The sequence below is a fragment of the Sarcophilus harrisii genome, chromosome 4 (genome assembly GCF_902635505.1).
Source record: "Sarcophilus harrisii chromosome 4, mSarHar1.11, whole genome shotgun sequence".
Taxonomy (NCBI): Eukaryota; Metazoa; Chordata; class Mammalia; order Dasyuromorphia; family Dasyuridae; genus Sarcophilus; species Sarcophilus harrisii.
The window spans coordinates 136,777,319-136,804,104 of NC_045429.1; the positions used below are offsets into that span (position 1 = coordinate 136,777,319).

The 26,786-nt window shown below is 35.8% G+C and overlaps 1 protein-coding gene across 1 annotated transcript in view; it reads right to left on the reverse strand.

Annotated features, from left to right (window-relative positions):
- Window positions 1–21,651, reverse strand: part of TIAM2 (TIAM Rac1 associated GEF 2) — a 278,343-nt gene extending 256,692 nt beyond the window's left edge. Inside the window, exon 1 of the mRNA XM_031937584.1 lies at window positions 21,434–21,651. The gene's annotated coding sequence lies outside the window, so the exon portion shown is untranslated. The remainder of the gene's footprint in view (window positions 1–21,433) is intronic.
- Window positions 21,652–26,786: the final 5,135 nt, after the last annotated feature.

Sequence of the window (26,786 nt, forward strand, 5' to 3'; positions counted from 1 at the left end):
GCAAAAATGTTTGCAACAGTTCTTTTTGTGGTAACAAACAATTGAAAAATGAGTGGATGGTCACCAATTGGGGAATGGCTGAACAACTTGTGGTATATGAAGGTAATAGAATATTATTGTTCAATAAAAAATGATGAACAAGCTGATTTAAGAAAGTCCTGAAAAGATTTAAGGAACTGATGCTGAGTGGAACAAGTAGAACAGGGAATATATAGTACAAAGTAACAGCAAAAAAGACTTCATTCTCAGTGATTCAATGATCCAAGGCAATTCCAACTTTGGATAAAAAATGCTATTTGCATGCAGAGAGAATTATAGAGAATGAATATAAATCAAATCATTACAAGCTACATTCACTTTTTTCCTTCTTTTTTCTCTCATGTTTTTTTTTCCTTTTGTTTTGATTTTTTTCTCCCAACATGATTCATAAAGAAATGTGTTTTTTACACCTCTCAAATTGACTAAGATTACAGAAAAGATAATGATAAATGTTGGAGGGGATGTGGAAAAAATGGGACACTAATACATTGTTGGTGGAGCTGGGAATTTATCCAACCATTCTGGAGAGCAATTTGGAATTATACCTGAAGATCATACTGTGCATACCCTTTGATCTAGCACTGTCACTACTGGGACTGAATCCCAAAGAGATAATAAAAAAAAGAGAAAAAGACGCACATATACAAATATGTTTGTAGCAGCTCTTTTTGTAGTAGAAAGAAACTGGAAACTAAGTTGATGTCCATCAATTGAAGAATGGCTGAATAAATTATGATATATGAATGTTATGGAATATTATTATTCAATAATAAATAATCAGCAGGATGATTTCAGAAAGACCTGGAGAGACTTACATGAACTGATGCTAAATGAAATGGGCAGAACCAGGAGATCATTGTACACGGCAACAAGATGATTATATGAAGAACAATTTTGATGGATGTGGCTCTTTTCAACAATGAAATAATTGAAGCCAGTTCCAATGATTTTGTGATGAAGACAGCCATCTGCACTCAAGAGAGAGGACTTTGAGGATTGAGTGTGGATCACAATATAGTATTTTTGTTGTTGTTGTTTGCTTGCATTTTGTTTTCTTTCTCATTTTTTTCCTTTTGATTTTTCATGATAATTATGGAAATATGTATAGAAGAATTGCACATGCTTAACATATATTAGAGTACTTGCTATTTAGGGGAGGAGCGGGGGGAAAGAAGGGGAAAAAATTGGAACACAAGATCTTGAAAGAGTGAATGTCGAAAAATATCTATGTATATGTTTTGAAAATAAAAAGTTTTCATTTTTAAAAAAGAAATGCATATTTTTAAAAAATCAATGTACATGTATAACCAGAAAAAAAAATACAACAATAAAAAAGGAAAAAATATATGCTTGCTAATTGACTGTATAGGCAGTATACAGAACCAGGTATTTTTATACCTAGAATGAACCATGAAGGTCATCTAACTGGTCGCCCATCATTTTAGAGTTGTGGATAACAAAACATAGAAATATTAATGACTTGCCCAAAGCCACAACTAATTTGTTGCAAACCAAAGACTAAAAATCAAGTTTTCTAACTCCTAGTCTAGGGCTTTCCCCATCACATCATGCTGCCCGTCTGCTACATCACTAAGCACATTGTAGTACATGGGAGAAAAGATTGAATTTGGAGTCTGGGGCTTTGTTCTGAATCCTAGCTTTGTAGCTGCTAGTTGGAAAAATAATTTACCTTCTCTTGATCCAAGTTTCCTCATTTGAAGAATAAGATGGTTGAAACAGATGATGTGAAGTTCCTTCTAGTTTGTGATCTATGATTGAGCCCCTGTTCCCAAAGTGTTTATGCATTTGGTTAGGGAGTCTGAGAGCCAAGGTTTAAATCTTGTTCTTGAGGCTTAATATTTGGGTGAGATCGAATGAGTCACTTAATCTCTCTAAATCTCAAGAAGCATTGAACTAGAGATGGCCTGAGGTTTCTTCCAGACTGAATCAGGAAAGCTCTTCTGGAGCTATGCTCCTATGAGCCCAGTAATAGTTTTATCACATACAACCTGTTTCCTTTAATATTTTTTAATTATAAATAATTTATTATAATCCTTTAAAATGTTTTAAAGTAGTTGCTTCATGGTTTAATCATTTGGCACTAAATGATTCTTAAATATCTTTTAGCAGATGAGCCATCCCAGCTGTTCTACTTTGATTTCTCTGGTGAGGATAACTAGGACCATAAGACCAGAGAAGTCATCTACTAGTAGCACCTCCTCACTTCTCCAGATTCAGAGTTCTTGGGCTTTCAGGTTAATTTGGGAAATGGGAGCATGAAGCAGGTCCTACTTGATGGGGTAGCACATTCTCCATACAAGATTTTCTTTCTCAAGCAACTCAAAGATTCTTCTACAAAGATTAAAGTCTTTTTCATAGCAGTAGGAAATTATCTTAACCTTTCTAAAATTTCACAATTCAAATGTCCACAATAATCTAAGCCCCCTATTATAACTAGTTTCTTTCCTTTCCTTTCTTTTTCTTTTTCCTTTCCTTTCTCCTTTCCTTTCTTTTCCCCTTTTCCTTTTCCTTTCCCCTTTCCTTTCCTTTCTTTATCAACTCCTTCAAACTTCCTCAACAGTTATATAGCTGCCAATACCTATCCTTGTGCCCTTTCTTTGCCCCTCTGAGTTCAAAAGAAAGAAGAGAATGAGCTAGATTATTTTAGGGAAATTGCAAAGCACTTTTACTGACCAAATTTCCCAAAATATCAAAGACCCATTTTTCAGTGCCAACATTTGTCAAACATAGCAGTGAAACCTATCTCCAAAGAAGTAAAGATAAGCATAAACAAAATCCTTGTTTCAAAGGTCCTTGAATCCTTGCTATTACTTTCTCTGTGTCATTCTTGGAGCTATAAGGAGTTTGGTCAGGTAAGCCATTTATTCATAAAGCACATGAGGAAGTTTCAAACACAAGGTTTTGCAGGGATGAATGTTGAAAACTATCTTTGCATGAATTTTGAAAATAAAGTTATTGTTTAAAAAAAAGAAAAAGAAAAAGGATATAAGGAAGAAAACTGCTCCCACAAAAAGAAATAGGACTATACCCCTGTGTCAACTAAATAGATTTAATACTATTTCAATGCTTTAATATTGCAAGGAATTCATTATCTTATTGATATGAAAACTCCTTCTAATTATGCAAGTGGCAACCCACTACTATTTTTATAAAGTACAAATATTCTCTGCTTAACCAATATAGAATTGAGTGTATTTTAAATTTTTGGACCTCAATTTCATAATCTGTTTGGGTATAATTAATATAAATTGATATACATTAAGATTTCAAAAAGTTGCATCTTAAAGATATCAATAATGAAATAAAGCTATGAAATACATCATGGGCATCCATTTTACAGTTGAGAAAATGAAGCCATTTAATTAGTTTATTTTTAAACTCTTGGGTCCACTGGGATTCAATGATCTTAGATCTGATAACTTTCTGATTACTTAATGACTTTTCAACAAACATATTTATTTATTTTAGTCCAAATTATATAATTCTATAAAACTTTAAAAAAAAAAAACTTTACCATGAAGCCTGATCATGGTAATATGAACTAGATTAAAAAGCTACATGGTGGAATCTTTTCCAAATTTTTTATTCCCTCTAGAATGTATCATAATGCTTTTCACATAGTAGGCATTTAAACATTTAATGAATCCAGTTCAATTAAAATAAGCTTCAATTGTTGGCTGCTCTTTAACATATGTAGTTTCCTTTGGGAATAAGCAAAATTGTTTACAATTATTTTTTTTAAATAGCCTTGTTTCCCATTCCTAAAGAAGATGCAAATGCATAACAAACAATTTCTTCACAAGTACTACTATTTATTTAAGGAATATGGCAAAAAAAAAAGAAATTGGTTACAGAGCAATTAAAAGTAATTATGTCGCCTTCAGACAATTAAAATAATGCTTATGAAGCTGGAAGATATCATGCCTCAGGAAAAGAATGCTGGGTCAGGGAATCAGGAGATTTAAGTGGTAATATCAACTGTCAATGTAGCTTCTCAACCTTGAGGAAGTTGCAAAACTTATATAAGCCTCAGATTCCTCATTTTTTCAAAATGAAGAGAATAAACTTGATCTCTAAAATCTTTTTCAATTATCAAATTCTATAATTTATGAAAGGTAGCATCATGTAGTAGATAGAAAACTAATCTGGGAGTTCATTAGACTTATGCTAAAGTCCTATTTCTGCCATATACTGGCTGTGTGAATCTCGGCAAGTCATAGTGCTTAGACCAGGGCTTCTTAATCTTTTTCCTCTCAAGATCTCTTTTTGCCCAAGAAATTTTTATGTGACTCAGGTGTATAGATGCAAAAAATAGATATAGAAATCAAACATTTACTGAATAAATCATAATCTTACAACCCCTCCACATTCAGTTACAAAACCCCATATGGGACAGCAAACCATAGTTTAAGAAGTTGGGTCTTAGACAACTCTGAAACAAGTTGCAGAAATGATGCAAAGCTTCATTGGGAGTTCCCTATACCAATGAAATCTCAGATCCAGTCTCTCTCCCAATTCCTATGACTACCAATAAATTATTAGATTCTTTGTAACTTGGTTCAAAAACATTTAAACATTGAAAACTTCTAATAATAACAGGTCCAGTGCCTTGCCCTCTTCCTAGGACTACTAGTGAATATTAGATTCTTTGCTGCAAATCTATTTGGACATAAATGAAAAAGTTCTTAAGTCTAAATTATTTGCACTTTTTATAATTAAGCCATTATGTTTTCTTACTATATGTGGAAATTTTTTTCTGTTAAAGCTTTCCATAAAAAACATATGCATGGACACTTCTTCAACATTTAGCCCTTGCAAAACCTTGTGTTCCAATTTTCCTTCCCTTCCTCCACACCCTCCCCTAGATGGCAAGTAGTCCAATATATGATATTTTTTGCATATGTTATATCTAATGTGTGCATACATATTTATACAATTATTGTGCTGAACAAGAAGAATCAAATCAAACCAGTAAAGAAAAAAGCAAAATAAAATGCAAGCAAGCAACAGCAAAAAAGAGTGAAAATGCTATGTTGTGAACCACATTCAGTTCCCAAAGTCCTCTCTCTGGATGTAGATGACTGTCTTCATCAGTGAACAACTGGAACTGGTTTGAATCATCTTATTGTTAAAGAGAGACACGTCCATTAGAATTGATCATCATATAATCTTCTTGCTGCTGTGTATAATGATATCCTGGTTCTGATCATTTCACTTAGCATCAGTTCATGTAGGTCTCTCCAGGCCTCTCTGAAATCATCCTGCTGATCATTTCTTACAGAACAATAATATCCCATAACATTCATATGCCATAATTTATTCAGCCATTTTCTAATTGATGGGCATTCATTCAGTTTCATATGGAAAATGTTTAATGTATTTTTGCATCTTTAATTAGTTTGCATATACAGTGAAAAGGTTTAAACGTTTTCCTTAAGACAAACTATATCCTATACTAATTTACAAATATGGATATTCAAATCTTTCCATAAGTATGAATCCATGGCAACAATATCATTTATTTACCATGCTAAGATCTATGTAAATATAGAAGATTTTATTAAATAAAGTTTTAGAAAATTTTCTAGTTAACCAAATTTCCATTATTTTATCTAGAAGATATCAAAATTGAAATTTGGTGATAATGATTGACAAAATGGTATACTTGGAAACCTATTCTTTTTTTACAAGAACTTCCAGGGAGATCCCTGGGCATGTTACTCATTCACCTGGATTCAATTACAGAAAAACTTCACTAGTTCCGTACAATGCCTTGAGTACAGCACAAGACAAGAAAATGGTGGGCTTATATTGGGAAACATAATAAGTTTGGAATCAGAATAAGGAGGGACCGAAGCTAAGCTCACAGTCAGAAAAGGAGTTGGATTCAAAGACCAACTCAAATACTTGCTGTATGACCTTTGAACAATTCAAGTCACTTCACTTCCCTGAAACTATTTGATTGTTTCTATAACAGGGATTAATAATACTTGCCCATCATAAAATTGTTTCAAGGAAAATTTTGATAAAATATAAAAGTACTGTAGAAATATGTTATACCAATTGTTCTAATAATTAACAAAGCAAGCAGGGCAATGAGATTGTTTTAAATGTTGAATTATAGATTATATTAATTTTATTACTTTCAGGAATGTATGTTAAATAGAACTGAATTAAAGTACTTCCTTATGAAAATTCAGAGAGTTGCAATAATGAATAAAAAGTAATCATAAAAGTTAATATCAGCTTCTATTCTCATAACATTTTACCATTTGCAAAAACTTTTACATATAGTATATTTCTTTAAATTCTTGTGACGATCCCAGAAGCTAAGTAGCTGTAAGATATCTAAGTGAAATAATGGAAAGAGAACATTTAGCTTCAGGATTTAGCTTCGGCAAGAACTGCATTCAAATAAAGTTGGTCAAAGTGACTAAACATCAGTCTCTTTATCTGTAAAATGAAGAAAATAATAGCACTCACTTCCCATTCTTTTTGTGGGCACCAAATGATATTATGTGTGTATGTGTATGTGTGTATATATATAATGTTTTGAAAAATTTAAAGTGATATACAAATAAATGTGAGTTATGTTTTTTTATTATCATTATTGTTATTATTAATAGGGAACTCTTCTGGAAGATATTCTCTCTATCAGTTCAGATTGGCTATTTAAGGATCATAGGGAATGACCCACTCCTGAGAGATTAAGTGATCTTCCAGGGCAACAAAGCCTGTGTGTGTCAAAGGCTGAACATTGACCCAATTCTCTCTGTCCCCTGGACTTGCTCTCCATCAACAAGACCCTACATATTAATGCTGAATTAATGTTTTCTGAATTGAAGACAGAAACAGTTCCAACTAGAAAGAAAATGAAAAGCTAGATAAAGGGACCAACATCTCCAATTTTCCAAGAGTATTTTGTTTACCTATCTTCTTAATCCCTATACTCTCATTCTTTGCATTCCCCTATGCTATAGTATATAAATTCCTTGGTGGAAAAAGAAACTCTTTTGAGATTCAATGGAGATCACTGCTGTATTTCATTCTTCTGCTGGTAAATGTTCTCATCTTCATTACTTGGTGAGCAGTTTTTCTTCAGTTAACAGATGATTCAAAGGATCTTGTTATATTATATAAAATATGATTCCTATATTTTCAGTGACTAGCATAGGATCTTCTTGAATGTAGGAGGGACTTAATAAATATTTATTGAAGACAAAGTATTCTCATTATTAAATGAGAAGACTAAGGCCTACTGAGATTTAATGATTTATCCAAGACCACAGAGGTGAGTAAAGCGTTACTTATAAGTAATTCACTATTAAATTATATCCTCCCAAAAGGCAAAAATCTCATTGAAATTTTGTCCCACCAAGCATCAGTACTGTGTGTTCTACAAATAATTGGAATTTAATAAATTTCTACTTGTACTCTTATTTGTTAACTCTTCTGACTCCAAATTCAGGTTTATTCCTTCCCTCCTTCATCTATGTAAAGATGCCTCCCATAAATAAAAATAAGAAAGAATAAGTTAAGGATCAATGTTTACAAGTGTAATATCAATAACACTTACTTGGGTCTTGCTATGTAGACTAAGCTAATTTTCCTCCTACAAAGAAAGGAAGCTGTCTCTTTCAAATGATTGCTTTAACAGAATAAGATTTCAGCCACTGATCAGGTTATCAGTTATCAGTTATCAAAGAACAGCATTGCACTGAGCCCGAAGTCAGGAAAATCTGAATTAAAATTGAGCCTCAGACATGTATTATATGTGTTACTCTGGGCACATTATTTAACCTCTTTTTGCCTCAGTTTCCTCAACTATAAAATGGGGATAATAAAAGCACCAACCTCCCAGGGTTGTCGTGAAGATCAAATGATATAATATTTGTGAAGTTCTTAGCACAATGCCTGGTACATAGTAGATGCTTAATAAATGCTCCCACCCTTCTTTCCAGAAAGAATACCACAAAGATTCAGAAAATCATAGCTTACTGTCCAGATGAGATTTGTAGATGGAAACAAGGAAAGGAAGGAGGATATGCATGCTGCCTGAATCTCTGCTATATGTTGACTGACTTTTTTTTTTTTTTGCTATAACTGGGTAAACCTCTTGGCCTACAGCAATAAATAAATAGCTGTTCTAAAATGTTGGAGGATTTTTTAAAAATAAATAATTTTTAATTTTTAACATTTTCCTACAAATTTGTTCACATTACTAACAAGCTTAACAAATTATTCTATCATTAAAAATGCAAAGAGAAACATCAGTCCCTGCCAACTCATCACAAATTGTGACTTAGTCTGAATTAATAAGGTTTTGCTTTAAATGGAAGTGACACTCAAATTGACTTTTCTATCTTTTGACATATTGGTTAGTTGAGTAGTACAAAATACCACTAGCAAGATCTGTCACACTGCATTCTATCAAGTTAAATGTGAGAAAGATTTCATCTTCGCTCCCTTCCTGCCATTCTGCCCTTTGTCTACTGCCTCCAAAACCATCAAGTCATCTTTGCTTCTCCCTGTTCTTTACTCTGTGCATTGAAAGAAAACTCAAATATGGACATTTTTTCCATACATTTCTTATTTCTATCTTTTCATTAATCTAAGGGTTTTACATTTTAATAAAGATTTAATTTCCATTCTCAGTTGCCTTTTCTTCTTTTTCCAAAGCACAATTTCATCTTTATCTTGAGTTACTTTTCCTAAATGCTAACAAGAAATGGGGCAGAAAGAGAAGAGTACAAGTATTGCTAAATATTGGTGAAACATTCATTATATTTATTTTACTATGATCTAAATAAGGAACAATATAAAAATTTAAGAGACTAAACCTTCATTCTCAGCTGCATTACCCTAATATTTACTTATAATATACATACCTCTGAATCTAGATCATTGCCTATGAACTGATATGTTATGGACTTGACTTTACCATCATTTCATCATTATAAGTTATTACCTGATTGGGGTTCTATAAAACTTGGTAATATTTGCAAACACATACCTATAGTCCATTGAAGTCCTTCTTTGATGTTTTCTCATAGCAGGGAGATAAAGACATGTATATATGTATATGTGTCTATGTGTATATGTATATATACTAATATACATACATATGTTACATTATTAATACATATATTAATTTTTTCAAAAGTTTGTCTTATTTAAAGCTTGAGTTTTCAAACTTTTTAAAAGTCATAAAGGCAAAAAGGCATTTTTATTAAATAAGTTAACACATTCAGAATTTTTGCTTTGCATTATTTAAACTTTGGGTTTTCAAAATATAAATTCTTAACATTTTAATCTAATTTTAAAATGCCAAAAAGCTAACCTTGAAATTGCAAATGACAGCTTTAGCATCAAAGTGCAATGGAAAGAGTAGATATAGAGTGAGAAGACCTACATCCCAATCTTATCATTGCCATTGACTATCTACGTCACCATGGATGTATCACTTAATTTTATGGGGTCTCTGCCTCCTCTAGAAAATGAAGGGGGTAGGTTGGTGGTCTTCTAAAGGCTGTTAAAGTTCTAATTTATGATTCTCCAATGCTTTCAGAAGTTTCCTCCTTCCCAAGAAAAGTGCAATGGGATTATTTGGAAAGGGGGAAAATATATAGCATTCCCTTCTCCATATTGATAAAGGGGAATGGAAATATGTTAGTATTAATCACAAATATAGAGTTCCTTGAAAAAGTAGAAAAGCTTCAGTTTGTAATCCTAACAGGAAGTAAAGAAAGAAGGAAAACTCAACTATAAACAGAAGAATTTATTGAATATGAATAAATTATTTTAAATCAAGACAAATCAACATTTATTAAGTACCTACTATGTTCCAAGCATTATGCTTAGTGCCAGGAATATTTTTAAAATGTCCCTCTCTCAAGGATTTCACAGTCTAATGGGAGAGACAACATTAAAATAACTATCTACAAAGAAAACACGTAACAGAATAATTTGGAGACAGAAAACAGAGAAGGCACTAGTATTAACAGTGATGGGGAAAGGTTTCTTGCATATATTGGGGATTTAGCTGAGACTTAAAGTCAAGGAAACTAGGAGACTGAGAGTTCCAGGCATGGGGGCCACCAGTGAAATAGCTGAGAATTAGGAGATGAAGTATTGTATGAGAGGAAGAATGAGGAAACTAGTATTACAAATAGGTAACAAAAGAAGAAAGAAAAGAAGGAAGGAAGACAGGGAAGGAGGGAGAGAAGTAAGGGAGGAAGGAAGGGAGGGAGGAAGGGAAAGAGAAGGAAGAAGGAAAGAAGGAAGGAAGGAAGGAAGGAAGGAGAAGGGAAGGGAAAGGGGAAAGGGAAAGGGAAAGGAAAAGGGAAAGGGAAGGGAAAGGGGAAAGGGAGGAAATAAGCATTTATATAACACCTACTATGTGCTAGGCACTGTGCCAAGTACTTTAAAAATATTATCTCATTTGATCTTCACAACATCCTAGAAAGTAAATTCTGTAATTATCCCCTTTTTACAGTTGAGTTACAACTGAGACAGAAGACAAGTGATCTCCCCAGTGTCACACAACTATTAAGTGTCTGAGGTCAAATCTGAGCTCAGTCTTCCTGCCTCCAGACTGAGTGCTCTTATCACCTCTGCTGCACCAAATGGCTGCTTCTACTTGCCAAGTTTAGCACACAGATTATGCATCCCACCCTCCTTGAAACAATAGCTCTAAGTGAAGCTGACTGCAATGATTTTGTGCGTTTCTAACAACTACAAATGCCCCACCATTATTAGCAAGAGGCTCAGATTGTTGTCAATGAAGAGTTACAAAAAATCACTGTGGTTTCACAGAACCATCATGATTTTCCACAGAGAACATACAAGACAGACAAGCCAAAGAAGAACATATTTTGGTTTCTGAATCAGCAGAAGTTAGTTCATCAAGGCTTCATGTCCCCACATCGTTATATAATTCCAATAGTTACAACTTCCACCAGTTAAGGCAACAGCTTAACTCATGGAGAGTATATCGGGATGTGTCCTAATGTGGTATCTGTTCAATCCAATGTCCAATTTCCTTCATTCACATCCATTTGAAAGCAACCCCTAAGACCACATTATTCATAAGGAAGAACAAGTTAGCTGTATTTCTCAGTGTTCTCATTAACATATTGGAAGGAAAGTAAGCTCAGGTTAATTCTCTTCATGAGAATAGTGAATTAACCTATTTTGCTCTCCAACTTCTTTCAAAATAGTTTCATTTGCAGAATATTCTATCAAAACAACTATTTTGGCAAATTAGCAGAAAGAAAATACTTTATTAATAAACTTTATTAAGTAAACAAAGTATTGACAAATGAGTAAAACTTCATTTAAAAAGTCAAATATTTGGCTAAAAGTCTACTTCTTTAAAGTTCTCAATACTATGAGTGTGCTATTAACTTTTTTTTTGGAAAGCTTTTAGAGGTCCAATAAATACCAAAATATTCATAGCAGCATTTTTGTGGTAGTGTAGTAAGGAACTAGGAACAACATGGGTATTCAAAAGGAAACTATCTTTCCCAAAAAATTTACTCTCTTTTCCCCTATACTTCCTTTTTCTAACAGAGGTGCCATCATCTTTCATTCCCATTCTCTCAGATTTGCAATCTAATCATCCTCAACTTTTTAATTCTCTTTCACATGCTACCACCTTCTTACCACCCATCCTCCCTCATACACTCACCCACCTCTATCCCTGCCATCAACAACCAGTCACCAGGTCCTGTCCATTTTAGCTTCCCAACATCTCTTTTGCCTATCTTTTTTTGGTGTGTTCATCCCATAACCACCTGAGTTTAGGTCTTCCTTATTGGTGTCCCTGACCCCAGTCTCTTACCTCTCTAATCCATTCTCCAGTTTTATTTAAGAGCTGCCAAGATAATATTCTTAAATCAAAAGACTAACCATGTCACTATTCTTTTCATAAAGCCTCAGTGGTTCCCCATTTCCTCTAGGATAAAATCCAAATTCTTCTGTTCCTCATTTAAAATCCTTTAAAATCTGACTGCAGCCTAGCCATTCAGGCTGAGGACACATCACTTTCCCTCACACCTTGTCTATTATAGCCCAATTGGTCTGATTGCTGTTTGCCACCTATAGCCTCCAAGTTTCCCTCTTTCCTGAAACACTCTATCATGAACTCATCCCCTATACCACTAAATCCTTCCCCCCCCTTACAAAAACGAAACCTTCTATAATTCGCTAGTTTCAAGGCTCAGCTCAAATATTAAGTTATTTAAGTTCATTTTCCTCCAGCTTTCCATTATATGATCTCCAAAATTACTTTTTGGATTTCACATGTATTATCTCTAAGTGTATTGTCATATATTCCATCACTATGATAGGATGTAAGCTTCTTGAGAATACGGACTGTATACCACTATTCCTTCAAGTTTTTTTTTTTTTTGGGGGGGGGTGTTTTTTTTTTTTTTTTTTTTTTTGGACTTTTAGCTATATTTCTCTTCCCACTTTAAGAAAAAAAAAACTGTCTATACTCTGTCATCTCAACTTTTTTTCCTTTCACTTCTTGGAGCTTTTCCATCTAGCTTCTGCCCTCATAAATCATAAACAATACTCACTCCATAGTGTGAGTAATGATTAGTAATGATCTCCCTTTCTCCATCATCTCTTCTCTAAACCTCTAATTCATTCAACTTTAACTATTGACTATTCTCTCTTCCTGGACATTGTCTTTTCTGTGGGTTTTCTTTCTCTCTTCTCCTTGGTTGGATTATGATCTATAACATGCCCACTAATTTTGTGGGTACCCCAAGGCTCTAGTCCTGGCTCCCTTTGCTCCTCTTTCTACATACCCTTGATAATATCATCAGCTCTGGTAGAATTAATGATCTTCACTTCAATAATTGTGAAGACCGTGTATTTTTAAAATCAGCAGGAGTCCGGAGTTCAGGTTAGGGGAAAATCGTCAGTCTTTATTCTCAGTGAAGAAGGATCGGAGGCGGAAGAGAATCGGCAATAGCAATGTGTGCAGCTGAGTCAAGAAGCTAGCTAGACCTGCAGCCACACGAGCAGCAGCTAGGAGAATGGACCCAGGCCCAATCTCTCCCAGCTTCTCTTCCTGTTCCTCTCTCTGCCTCCACCCACCAAAATCGTCATTTCCTGTACAACACATCAGGACTTGCACAGAGAGTGGGCAGGGACCATTCTTTATCCAATCATGTATATTAATAGAGTATAGCCCAATTACTATTTAGCCTCATGTACTTGGGACCTAAGTGCATCAACTCAAACTTCAGCCCATTACAAATAATGACTACCAGATGTATTTATACAGACCTAGTTTCACAACTTTGATGTCATGTTAACTCTCCCTCACCCCACATATCCAAATCAGTTCTCTTACATGACCTTCTCTCTGGTTATATAGTTGCTCCTAGAGTTCTGGCTCTCATTACTTTTCACCTGAACTATTACTATGGCCCATTCATTAGTTTCCTCTTCTGAAGTCCTGCTGAATGATAAAGTGATTTCCATTAAGCACAGGTCTTATCATGTAATCCTCTTATTCAATCAATTCCAATAACTCCCTGTTGCCTCTAAGAGCAAATATAAACTCTGTTCTAGCATTTAAAGCCCTTCACAACCTGGCCCCAATCTCACTTTTCCAATCTCATAGCCCAATATTCTCCTTCACATACATTACAATGGAACTTGGCTATCTTGTTATTCTTCATACATGATACTCCATCTCCCATCCCTGTATTTAACATTAGCTATCCTCCATACCTATAATGTACTTCCTCTTGAGCTTCCCTCCTTCCATGGTTCATTTCAATTATCACCTTCTGTTGCTATTGTTCAATTGTTTCAGTCCTATCTGACTTTTTGTGACTTCATTTGGAGTTTTCTTAGCAAAAACACTGACTTGCAATTTTCTTCTCTAGCTCATTTTACAGATGAGGAAAACAGAGGTAAATAGGGTAAAGTGACTTGTCCAAGATCATACAGCTAATAAATGTCTTAAGCTGGATTTGAATTCATGAAGGTGAGTATTCCTGATTCTAAATCCATTGCTCCATTCATTGCACTACCTAGCTGCCTGTCACCTTCTATATGAAGCCTTTTCTGATAACCCACCGTGCTAAGGCCTTTTCCCCAAAATCATCTTATGCTTATTGTGTATAGATAAGGGCAAGGATCTTTTCACTTTGGTCTTTGTATTCCCAGCGCCCAGTACTGCAGCTAACATAGAATAATAGGCCCTTAAAAATCCTGGCTAAATTGCTCAGGTGGTGAATGGCTGCCCAAACTGTTACAAGTGCAATAAAGTAGTATTGTTAAGGTAAGAGGTTATAAATACAAGGAATTCAGGAAGACATGGGAAGATTGATAATGAACTGATAAAGAGTAAAATACTACAGAATTAGAACAACAATATGCACAATGACAATCACAATTTGATCACTCAGAGGAAGCTCAACAACGAGTAAATGAAAAGCAATAAAAGTCCTAACAAACTGATAATTAAACATAGCTCCTTTCTCTTGGCAGGAGTCAAGGAACTCTAGAGACAAAATCTAGCATATGTGTGAGACATAGTCACTGTTAAACAGTTGTTTTTGCTTAACTGTTTCTTATAAGAAAGGACCACATTCTGGAGTTGAGGAGGAAAGAGGGGGAGGAGGGAGATGACTGATGTAAAAACAAAAGGCATCAATAAAAAATTTTAAAGGCTGTTAAAAAAATAAAATTTAAAAAGCTGTTAGTTATTTTAGTCCTTCTATAATCTAAAATTGCCTACATAACATAATAAATGATCAACTACATCAAAATTGGACAGATTTCCAAAAAACTCAATGACTTCTACTAAATTACACTTTTGTATTTTTAATTTGAAAGCCCTGGAAAAGCTTAACTTTGACCAATTTATGAAAGTAAAAGTAATCTGAGTAAGAACCACTCACATTAGGGTTAGATTTTTCTAAGGTACTGATAAAAATAATTGCAAACAATTCCAATTTCTTTCCTAAAGCCTAAAGCAATAATTTGATTTATTGGAAAGCTGGAAGAAACATGACTGAAAAATCTGATCACTTATTAAAAATTGTCATCAGACCCCATAAAAAACAATCCAAACTGAAGGACAGATTCTATTTCTCAATCTACAGACTTCATAAACTCAAACAAAGCAACTAAATTCAAACTGGATTGGATTCCTGAGGCAGACTTGGCCCCACACCAGACCATACAGAATCCAAGTTAAGAAATATACTACAAATCCCTAGTGAGGAACTGTCCGGAGACAGTGGCCTAGAGGTCTGACAGTCTCACACTATGTGGGCAGACTAAAGAATGAATAAAGAGTTTTTGCAACTTTTAAGTGTCATTATCAGCTCAGGGGGATAAAAACTATTCCAAATGTGTGAAGGGCTACTTGCTCCCTTTCTCCTTCCTCCAAATAAGTACTAAAATACCAAAACCAAAAAGATTGTTTTAGCTCCTTTTAGGGGACATGTTGCACAGAGGAATAACAATGTTTCTATCAAGATATGAAATTATTTGTTTAATAATGTGATTCAGTGTAGCATCTTTGCCACAGAGAACGACATAGATGTGATAGCATTTATTGGAGAACATAGGTCAAATTCCATTTTATTGACTTCTGGGAGACAATCTAAATTATTTCAGTTGCACTGCATTTTATTATATCACATGTTACATGAAATGAGTAGGTCATCAATTGGTATTAAGAAGGCTTTTTAAATACAAAAACTTTTGCTAGTTTGACACTCATCCGCTAAGTGGCACAATGGATAGTGCTGGACCTGGATTCAGGACCTGAATACATATGTTACCTCAGATACTTATCTGTGAGACCCTAGGCAAAACATTTAACCTTCTTTATCTCAGTTTCTTCAGCTCTCAAATGAGTTAATAGATGGAAATTGCAAAAAAAAAAAAAAAAAACTCCAGTGCCTCTATCAAGAAAATCCCAAAGTGGTTACAAAGACTAAGATATGATTGAAAAATGACTAAACAAGGATGATACTCGTAGCAAGATTTGGCTTGTGTACAAAGTTTCCATGCGAAACCAAAAGGTGTAAGACAAAATAGATTCCTTCCTATGCAACTAACACATTCTTTTGTCACTTATCACTGTTCTCATTTCACACCATTTTTATACTGAGAGGCAATGTGATAACAATAGAGAAGTCATGGAATTGGAGCCAAGAATTCTGAATTTAAAGACAGAAATTTACTCATATCAACAATATGACCTTAGTCAAATCAATTCACTGCCCTCTGACTCAGTTTCTTCATCTGTAAAATTCAGGAAATAATACACTACTTATTTTGTAAGGCAAGTGATAACTAAATATCTAAATAAATCTGATAATTTTTCTAAGAATTTATTGTGGCTTTAAAAATGTCTCCACATACACAAATTATTAAAAAGTATAATAACTGTTCATTTTTAAATTTAAACGCACAATCTGGAGCTTTCTATCCTACAATTTAAAAAATAACTAATAATATAACTAGTTTTAAATAATCATTAAAAAGTAGTTAAACTTTTATTGACAACTAACTGAACTTTTCCTTTTGGTAAACTATAAGCTCCTTGAAGGCAGAAACTTCCTATTCTTTGTCTTTATAGACCAGATGCTAGCATAGTGACTGGCATCAAACAGAGCCTTAATAAATGCTCACTGAATGAATTTTTGAAAATATACCTATGCAATGTGTCATTTACCCCTTTTGTCACTTCTTATTTTATCCATTCATTCCTGTCTTTGTGTACATACTTTTGTATTCTGCAGTTTCTATTATGTTGTATTACAACCTCAACAACAGCTAAGTATTGATTTCTATGGTGAATAACATGAAGGTTTCAGTGAAAATGTGTCTAATTCAACACCATCTACATGCAAAATGTAGATTTTGCGCTAGGAGCTAAATATACAATTAAAGTCTAAGGCTAGGTGGTGTAATGCAGCTATTTCCATTTTCGGCCTCTTCACCTGAGAAATTTATACATGACTCTGGGTATATAGGCATATAAAATAGGTATATACATGACTCTGGGTATATAGGCATATAAAATAGGTATACAAATCAAACATCTACTGATAAAGTCATAATTTTGTGATACCCACATTCAGTTATGAGACCCCATATGAGGTGGTGACCCACAGTTTAAGAAGCTGAGATATCAGTGGATAGATTGATGTGAAGTCAGGAAGATCTGTATTCAAATCATACCTCAGACACTTACTAGCTGTTTGATCCTGGGCAAGTCACTTCAGTTTTCTCATCTATAAAATGCAGTTATATTGAGAGCATACACCTCCTAAGGTTATTTTGAGATAATATTTGTAAAGTGCATGGCATAGTAAGTGCCACATGTTAGTTATTACAGTGTGGTTTTAATTACTACTGCCATAATAATAGTAATAATAATATTTTTACACTAAGACTTTTGGGACACCCCGTACTGCCCTCAAGGCACTTACATTTTATTTTGAAGACATAACATATAAACAGATAAATAAATGCAAGATGATTTGAAGCAGAGGAAAAGGCAAACAATCAGGAAAATATAGAAAGATTTCCTAAAGAAGGTAGCACTAGAACTGTGGATTGAATGAATATAGGGATTCTAAAAGGTAGAAATAAGGAAGGAGAACATTTCAGGAATGGGAGTGGGATAGGGAGGGGAGGCTGTATAGAAAGAGATGAGGGAGTATTGAATTCTAGGAAATTACACATAAATCTATTTGGCTTGAATGTAAAATGTGTATAAAAGAGAATAATCAGAACATCACAACTTTAAAACAAAGATCAAAATTCCTAAATTTCAGAGAAATAATTTTTCAATCCAACCTGTATTTCCTTAATATAAGAAATTCCTGGTGTGGAAAATTCCTTCCATGAATATAAATGTGCTGTAACTTTTTTGTCATTTATATTATTAGACAGATATCTAAGGCACTGATAAATGAAGTGATTTGCCTTAGATAACCAAGTTCTGTGTGTCATAGGCAGGAAACTACCCAGGTCTTCTTGACTTAGTCTGTCTTTATCATCTACCCCATCAACAATCCATAGCTCCCAATTATTCACACAGAATAGCTCAACACCCTGTCTGCTATTGAGCCACTTTGAAGATTAAACTCTTATTTAAGAAAAAAAAATTAAATCAATTTGTTTTATCAATAACTTTTACATACACAAAGTCATCCATTCAACAAATACTCCATCTGTTACTAAGTTTGTTAAATCCCTACATGCTGTGCTAGGAAGCAGACCTCTTGTTTGGAAAACAGATTTGCTAGGAAGCAGTTAATTAAAGAGGCACATTGCATGCTGGGATATATCACATTGGATTCTTATATATGAAACTCCTTTTGTATAATCCATAATTTGTCATTTTGTTGTATGCCTAATACCTAGAAAAACACATTGGAAGTCCCCTTATACTTATGTGGATGTACACCTATGTGTATGTGTGTGTGTGTGTGTGTGTATACCTTCAAATTCTGGTCTCTTTCAAAATGAGAACTAAAACATTCTTTCACTAGAAGAATGTAGGAATGCAGGAAAATGAAGGAAAAATGACCCCCTCCCCCACTAAGAGTATATTGACTCATAGATGGGATGCCTTAGAGATTAACTTGTTCAGATAGAAGAAACAGATGAAGTTGCAGATGAAGAAACTGAGGCCTAGGAGATATTAAATTACTTGCTCAAGTACATATCATCAGTGGTATATCTAAGTTTGATTTTTTTTAAACCTTTATTTACATTTACAATCTTTAAATTATTTCTTTCCAAAACCAATCCACAGCATCCAAGAATAAAATTAAGTCATGTCCAGTGTGAGTGAAACTGAAAAGAATCAAGTCTCAAAAAGCAAAGGTCTGAAAATTGAACACTAAGAGTTTCTATCTCTTTATGGATTCAGACACTTTCAATAGATCTGGAGTAAGGATTCAGCAGATTGGGTGGATCTCCTGGGAACACAGGACATGGACAAGACTTAATACAAGTATGTGTGGATACACAATATGATCTGGACCATAGGAAGAACCATCCACATCACTGAAGTAACAAATCCAACTTATCAGTGATTAGGACAAATAGCCTGGGTTTATTTCCAAAATCAGACCTGAAGCTTAATACTTCTGGACAAATTAATCAGGGCTTAGAGATATCCCAATCCAGAACTTCTTGGGCTAACTGAGCCATTCATTGCGCATCTAGGTATCCTCACACTTTGGCAAACTTTGACTTCTGTATTACATTGAGCATCTAAAGATTTCCTAGGACAAGTCTTATTATCCAAGAGATTCAAAAGATAGAGTTTCATGGCAGAGAAATAATGGTTTTTAGAAACACTACAAAACATGATGCTAAAAAAAAAAAAAAAAAAAAAAAAAGGAAAAGCATTACTTAAAGATAAAATTTATATTAATAAAAAGAAACATGCAAGAATAAACTAAATTGTTCCACTTGTTTTTCCCAATATAGGAAAGAGAATCTAAATGTTAAAAAGGAATTCTTCAAATAAGTTCAGCAACAATTACTGCTTTTCTAAACCAATCTGAACTAGTCACATGGAGAGTGAAAGATTTGGTAGATTTCCTTTAAAAATATAACTTTAGAGTATTGTTTAGAATGTATTTGAAATGAAATCAGAGACAATCAGGACTCCTCCCCACTCCTTTAAAATAATGAGATTAGTAACAATGGGGTGAGGATCTAAGAATTGAATAGTAAGAGGAAAGAAATGGTCCCTAATAAGAGAATTTGGTGCCAACAATCCTGTTTTAATTGTGAATAACAGCCTTATCACAACATTCAGATGCCTTAATGATTACAAGTGTCACCAGGCTGCTACTGCCTGAGGCTACTGGAACCCAAGCTCAAAGAGAGCTCCAGCTGGGTAGTATTTACTGCAAGGATGCACTTCTTTTTCTTTTTTTTTTTAAATTGGTGGCATTCCCACTTTTAAAAACCATACAAGAAAAAAAGGCATTCGGTTTTTCTTAAAGATAAACTACTACAACTTTGAAATCCTTACAATAGTTTGTCCTGAGTTGTTGGAAGAAAGTATTCTTTACAAATCAATTCTTGTGAATTTAAATCCATTTAGAACTCATCTTATCACAGATTCTCACAAATTGACACTTCAAACCCCCAGGAACTTTTCTGATCTTCCAGAATTTATTTAGAAAAGAGCCAGCACACTTTACACAGAGCTTCTCTGCATCTGAATGTAATTTCTCCCCTTTCTCTCTCCCCTTGTTTTCTCTCTCAGCCCCTCCTTCCCGTCTGTCCTTCCTCCTTCCCTCCCTCCTTTCCTTCCTTCTCTCTCTGTGTCTGTTTCCTCTTCCTCCCTACCCCCTTTCTCTTTTCCTCTCTCTCTCCCCCCCTTTCCCTCTCTTTTTCTCCCCACCCCTCTCTCATTGAATAGTGGAAGCTATTTACTATTCTGAGCTGTAGAAGAACTTAGGGGAATCACCATCCAAAGTGAAGTCACTGGAATCCTTTCACTCTCCCGCCCAAGTCAGTTGTAGTGAAGGAGAGATGCAGTCCGCTGCTAGAGTACTTCGATTTGACAATAAACTTCTCTTTTGTGCCAAGACTTAAATCTTAATCAGAAACACCCCTCTCCTACTTCCACGTCTCCCCCATCTACCCACCAACGTCTCACCGTCCGGATCCCCACACATTGGGAAGGATGGAAGTAAAGCACTCTTATCAGAGAACTTTACAAAGAGGTCCGTAAGTGGTATTCAGTGGACACCCCATTTCAGAGCTGTTTTAGGAAGTGTGGACTCTCGCTCGGCTCAGGCTAAGTATAGAAAGACTGTCTGACCTTACCGTCTGAGGTCCTCCTAAGGAGTGGCCGGCCCCCTGTCCAACGCGGAAAGAGAGAGAGATACCACCTCACATTTCGCTCCCGAGTTCTAACTCCCCACCACCCGAAGCCCGGAGCAAAGGAGAAAGATGCAAGAAAAGATAAATGAGCGTCACCCAAGGAGAAAAAGAAAGGGGGGGGGGGGAAGAAAGAAGGGGGGGTGAGTGCTGTTTCTTAAAGCTCTAGTTCAAACTGGGACCCTCCTCCTATTCAGCAAACTCAAGCTCCCTCCCTGAAGCAACTGGAGATGTACAAGGAAAGAACTGCCAAGTGCGAGAGGGAGCAGGCAGGGGTTGGGCTGGGGCTGGCATGAAGCACTTCAGTGCCGGAGCTCGGTGGGCAGGTGAGCCAAACCGAAGCTAGCCGACGTCTGGCTCCCACGCCTTCGGGCCTCTGCTACGGCTGTCCCCCCGAGCTGGGGGCAAGGTGGGGGGCGGCGTTCTTTGTCTGAAATCTCACGGGGTGAGTGGGTGGGCTCCTTACCTTGGCCAGCCCGTCCTCGCAGTCTCCAACTCAGACTCAGCAATCGAACTCGGGGAGCTCGCCTACGGGCAGCCTCCTCGCCAGTTCCTTCGGTCCCTGGTCTGCGAGAAGCAGCTAGAAGCCAAAGCAGCAACTGGGGAAGTTTGCGTCTTCACTTTGTTCCAAGATCGCGCTCCGAGTAGTGGCTGCCGCGGTGGCGGCGGTGCAGAGACGCCCTCTCCCTGCCGAACCCTCCCCTGCCCCCTCCTTCCGCACACTCCCCTCTCCTCCCTCCACCAGCCCAGCCCTGGCGACCAATCCCGCCCCGCCGGGCAGGCCTGCTGAACCCCCCCCCCCCTCAACCCCGAGCGAACGCACCCCGGGACCCCGGCAAAGAGAAGCTCGAGGCAGACGGAGTACACGGAGTGGGGCTCCTGCTGGCCAATCCAGTCCGGCTGTCCGCCTCAAGAGCCCCCTCCACCTGGAAGGACGGTTTACTTTCAGACAGTACAGGCATAGGACGCTCTTAGGGAAAAACATGTCCAAAAGCACTCCACGCCTGGAATGATTTGTTTTCAAAGGAGAAGACGAGAAACGAGCTTCAATACTGGCATTTTTTCTCCATCTTCCAGAAGTTTAATTTACCAAGAGCGTTGCCCAGAGAAAGTGACTGTTAGCTTACAGAGCATCTCCCCAAACATTTCAAACCAGGACGAAAAGCGGGCGAGGTGGTAAGAGAGCAGCCCTCCTAATGTTCCCAGCACTTTATTTCCATAGTCTAGAAAGAAAGGGGCTTCAACAGATAGGGAAAATTATTATAATGGGGAAGCCAGGCCAGGGAAGTCATTTGACCTGCACCTTAAATTCAAGAATGCCCTCAAACTGAGCAGGTAAGAATTTTGGATCTCTGCGCTTCCATTGCAAGAAAAAGAGTTTTTCTTCTTCAATGATTTGCACATTTTCACAGTAGAAAGCTGTAAAGACATTTGTTTTTAAAAACCAAATCTATCTCACTTTTGTTGGTACTTTAGTGTATGTGTGTTATTCAATAATAATTGTTATTATGTTAAGTGACTTAAACGCTAAAATCGAACAAGGACCTCTCAGAATGTCTGAAGAACCTTACTATCTGTTCTCCTTGACCTTTCTTCTGAGGCCAAATCCCTTATTTAAAAAAAAAAAAAAAAGTCTCTTAGAAAGCTTTTTTATTAATCAAGGCATGCCCCCCCCCCAAAGTTCCAGATTAAAAAAAAAAAAAAAGGATCCTTTCAAAATTAGCACATGGTAACTATAATAGCACCATATGAATTCAATTATCATCATGCAGATGAATCTTAAATCTACATATCCAGCCCTTAGTTCTCTCTGGGAAGTCAGACCCAAATCATTAAGAACTTACAGGACCTTTCCTCCTCAAACTTTGACTGTCAAAAATAGGACTTATTTTATCTGTGGCCCTAAGCTTCCCTCTTCTCCTAACACTATCATCTTTCACTTCTCCAAAATTCACAACCTTAAAGACATCCTTCCTGCTCCCCTTCTCTGCACATGACCTAATCAGTTGTCATCTTACTTATTCAACTTCTACCATTTGACTTCTCTCATCCTTACACTCAGCACCCTAGTTAAGACTCTCATTCCATTTAAGCAGAACTATTACATTCTAATTTTGATCTCCAGCTTCTAATTTTCTTTTTTTCTAGTCCCTCTTTATGTACAGTTGCTAAAATAATGTTCTTAAAATACATGTCTGACCATGTCACTCCCCTGCTCAAGAAGCTGAATATCTCCTTATTGCCTCTAAAATAAAAATCTTCACAATTTGACCACTTTATCTTTCCAGGGTTATGTCACATTAATCTGTCTCATGCACTATACTTTCCAGTCAAATCATTCTACTAAATTTTTTTTTCTGTGCTTTTGCACAAATTGTCTTACATGTAAAAAGCCTTATTCCCTCACCTCTCCAACCTGGAATTCTTAAATCCTTTCCAGATTCCCTACAGAGGCCTTGCCCTTCATTAAACCTTTCTAGTAAAACACAAACTCTTTGAGGACAGAGACTCAATGCCAAGCAGAGGGCCTGGAACATTGGAAAGGTTTCAAAAAAAGTTTGTTGAATTGAATTGGATAATTCATATTCATATAACATGTAAGAATTGACATAGTAATTACCTGATAATAGCATACACCTAGAACTCTTAGATAGTTCTACTTTCTCAGACTCGTTTTTATAAATTGTCATCCACTTTTTATCTATCCCCCTCAGTTTTATGTCATTTCAAATTTGATACAAATGTCATCTATACTTTCATCCAAATCAGGAATTTAAAAAAAAAAAGTTAAAATAGTACCATAGATCTTTCAAAGTTGATCTTGAACCATTAAAGATTAGTTCTGGCACGTAGAGGCAACTAGATGGCAAAATGAACAGAATACTATACTTAGATATAGGAAAGTGTTATAGGAAAATTTGGGTTCCAGTTCTTCCACAAAGGGTGCCCCATAGCAGTTGGGGAATAGCTAATCTAATTATGGTATATAAATATGATGCAATACTTTGTTGTTGTTCAGACCTTTCAGATGTCTAACTTCGTGATCCTATTTTTGAGGTTTTCTTGGCAAAGATACTTGGAATGATTTGCCATTTTCCTCTTAAGCTTATTTTACAGATGAAGAAACTGAGGCAAAAGGAGTCAAATGACTTGCCCAAGGTCATACAGCTAATAAATCTCTGAAGCCAGATTTGAAATCAGGAAGACTCGTTTTCCTGACTCCAGACCACTAATCTACCTTGCCACCTAGTTGTTCCAATGCAGTATTATTGTACTATAAGAAATGGCAAAGCAAATGATTAAAAAAAAAAAAAAAAACCCTCTTCAGAGACTTATATGAACTGATGCAGAGTGAAGTGAATAAAACCAGAAGAACAATTTTTTAAATGACATTATTGTAAAGGCAAACAGCCTTGAACGACATGGGAGCTATGATCAGCATAATTACCAAAGAACTAATGATGAAACATGTTATTGTTATTCCCTAATACTATTACTATTACAGGTCATTTATTTAGATCTAATTCCAGGAACAATAGTCTTTCCATTTTTGCTACACAGCTTTTTCATTTTAGTTCCTGACTCTGTCATCCCTCCCTCTGGTTGGAAAAAGTAAAGACAGATGTTGGACAGCTTCTCCCAGATCCTTCAACCTTTAAGGAAGGGGCAAGGACTGCTTTCCTGAACTTCATGATCTCTAAAAACTCATCATTTCAAATGATGGACTCAACTCTAACTCATGGCTCCTCAGATTGTTTCCCACCTGGCTTCAAGACTTCATCATGCCATCCCAGCTAAATTCCTGTATCCCTTGACAATCCACCCAGAAACTTTTCAGTTTCAGCTGGGTGGCACAATGGATAAAGTGCCAGATCTGGAGTCATATAAGACTCATCTTCCTGAGTTCAGATATTTGCTAGCTGTATGAACCTGAGTAAGTCACTTGATCCTGTTTACCTCAGTTTTCTCATTTGTAAAATGCACTAGAGAAAAAAATAACAAATCCCAAAAGGGAACACTAAGAGTGGGACATGACTGATAAATGACTCAACAACAAACTTCTTCCATTAGATTGGAAGCTCCTTGAGGACATGGACTGTCTTGGGCATTTCTGTGCAACCCAAGCACTTACCATTACTTGTTCCTGGAACATAGTAGGACTCTTGATTCTGACTGCCTCTGCTTCCTACTCAGGCAAGACTCTGCCACAAACCTCGGTTTCTCTGCCAAGCAGCACAGTGACAAAACTCAATAGTAATACTTATCATCCATTCAGCTTAATTCCTTTTCCCAAGGGTTCAAATCAAGTTTTATAGCCTGCTAGTAGGAAAGAACCAGGATTCTAGCAATTATTAATTACACTAAATCCATTTCTCTCTCTTTTTTAACAGGTTTATTTGCAGTCTCCCACACATTGCCTAAGGGGCTAGTTAATGGGGAGGGGGAAGAATTCATACAGTCAGGCCAAGTTTTTCTCTCTATTCTCAGTTTTGGCAGACTATTCTGCCAAGGGATTAAAATAAAGTATCAAAGGTTAGTAGAGGTTTCCCAAGAGGGTCTATCTCCCTGAAGGCTTTCTTGCCAAACTTTTGTGGATTTTCTTTCTGCTTAGTTTACTTCACTTTCTTTTTCAGTGGTTTGAGAAGAGCGAAGGCAAATTTTCTTAGTATTGTTTAGTGTACAAGACAAAGCTAAATCAAAATGTTTTTGACAACTGAGACTCAGCCCTCCTAGGAAGAATAATCTAGGAGAGCTACCCTCCTTGCTGCTGATTCAGCAACAAATACAGGTGTATGTTTGCCTTAATCAAATAAAGAGGAAATGATTAAATCCTTTGTCTGTTTCTTTGAAATTAAATTTTCTGGTCCCATACATACCCAGATACTCATAGCAGCCCATTCAATGATCGAAGAACTGGAAACAATGTAGATGAGCATCAAGTAGAGAACGAATAAGTAAATTATGGTATATAAATTTAATGGTATGATACTATGCCAGAAGAAATGAGGAATATAAAGTATCAGAAGAAGCATGGGAAGGTTAATGCAAACTAATGTCCCATAAAATAAGCAAAAACAAGAAAACAATGTGGACATTTTAGTAGAATATTAGATAGAAGGCTGGATTTGGAATCACGAAGTTGTCATTCGTCATTTCATTTATGTCCAACTTTTTGTGACCCCATTTAGGATTTTCTTGACAGAGATAGTGGAGTGGTTTGCCATTTCCTTCCCCAGCTCATTGTCAAATGAGGAAAATGAGGCAAACAGGATTAAGTGAGGATCATACAGGTTAGGGGCATACTATTTGAATTTAGGTCTTCCTGACTTCAGGCCCCTACTATATCACTAAGTAAGACTTGAGTTCAAATCACACCTCAGGTGCTTACTTCACCTTATGATCCTAGACAAGTTTCTTTTTTTTCTTTATGTTTCAGTTGTAAATAAGAATAATACCTCTGTTACAAGAAGATCATATGAAATAACATGTAAAATGTTTTTACAAAACTTAAAGTGCTATGAATATCTATATTCCACAATGAAAATTGGGACACAGATTAAGAAAGGATTTTTGTTTTACAAAACATCTCTAAAAGTACATACACACTCTCCAGAGAGTAGTGCAAGGTAATCCATGATATGGCATTGAAAGTAAACAAAAGGTCAAACTGTTTTCAATTTATATCGAGTGTCAAGAAGATCACCTTTTTATTGCTCCTATTCAGAGATAAGTCAGACATTTGTAGTCATTTCTATGAAGATTATTGTTGTTACATCACTTATGGTTTTAATCATTTAACATTTGTTAAATTATCTTAA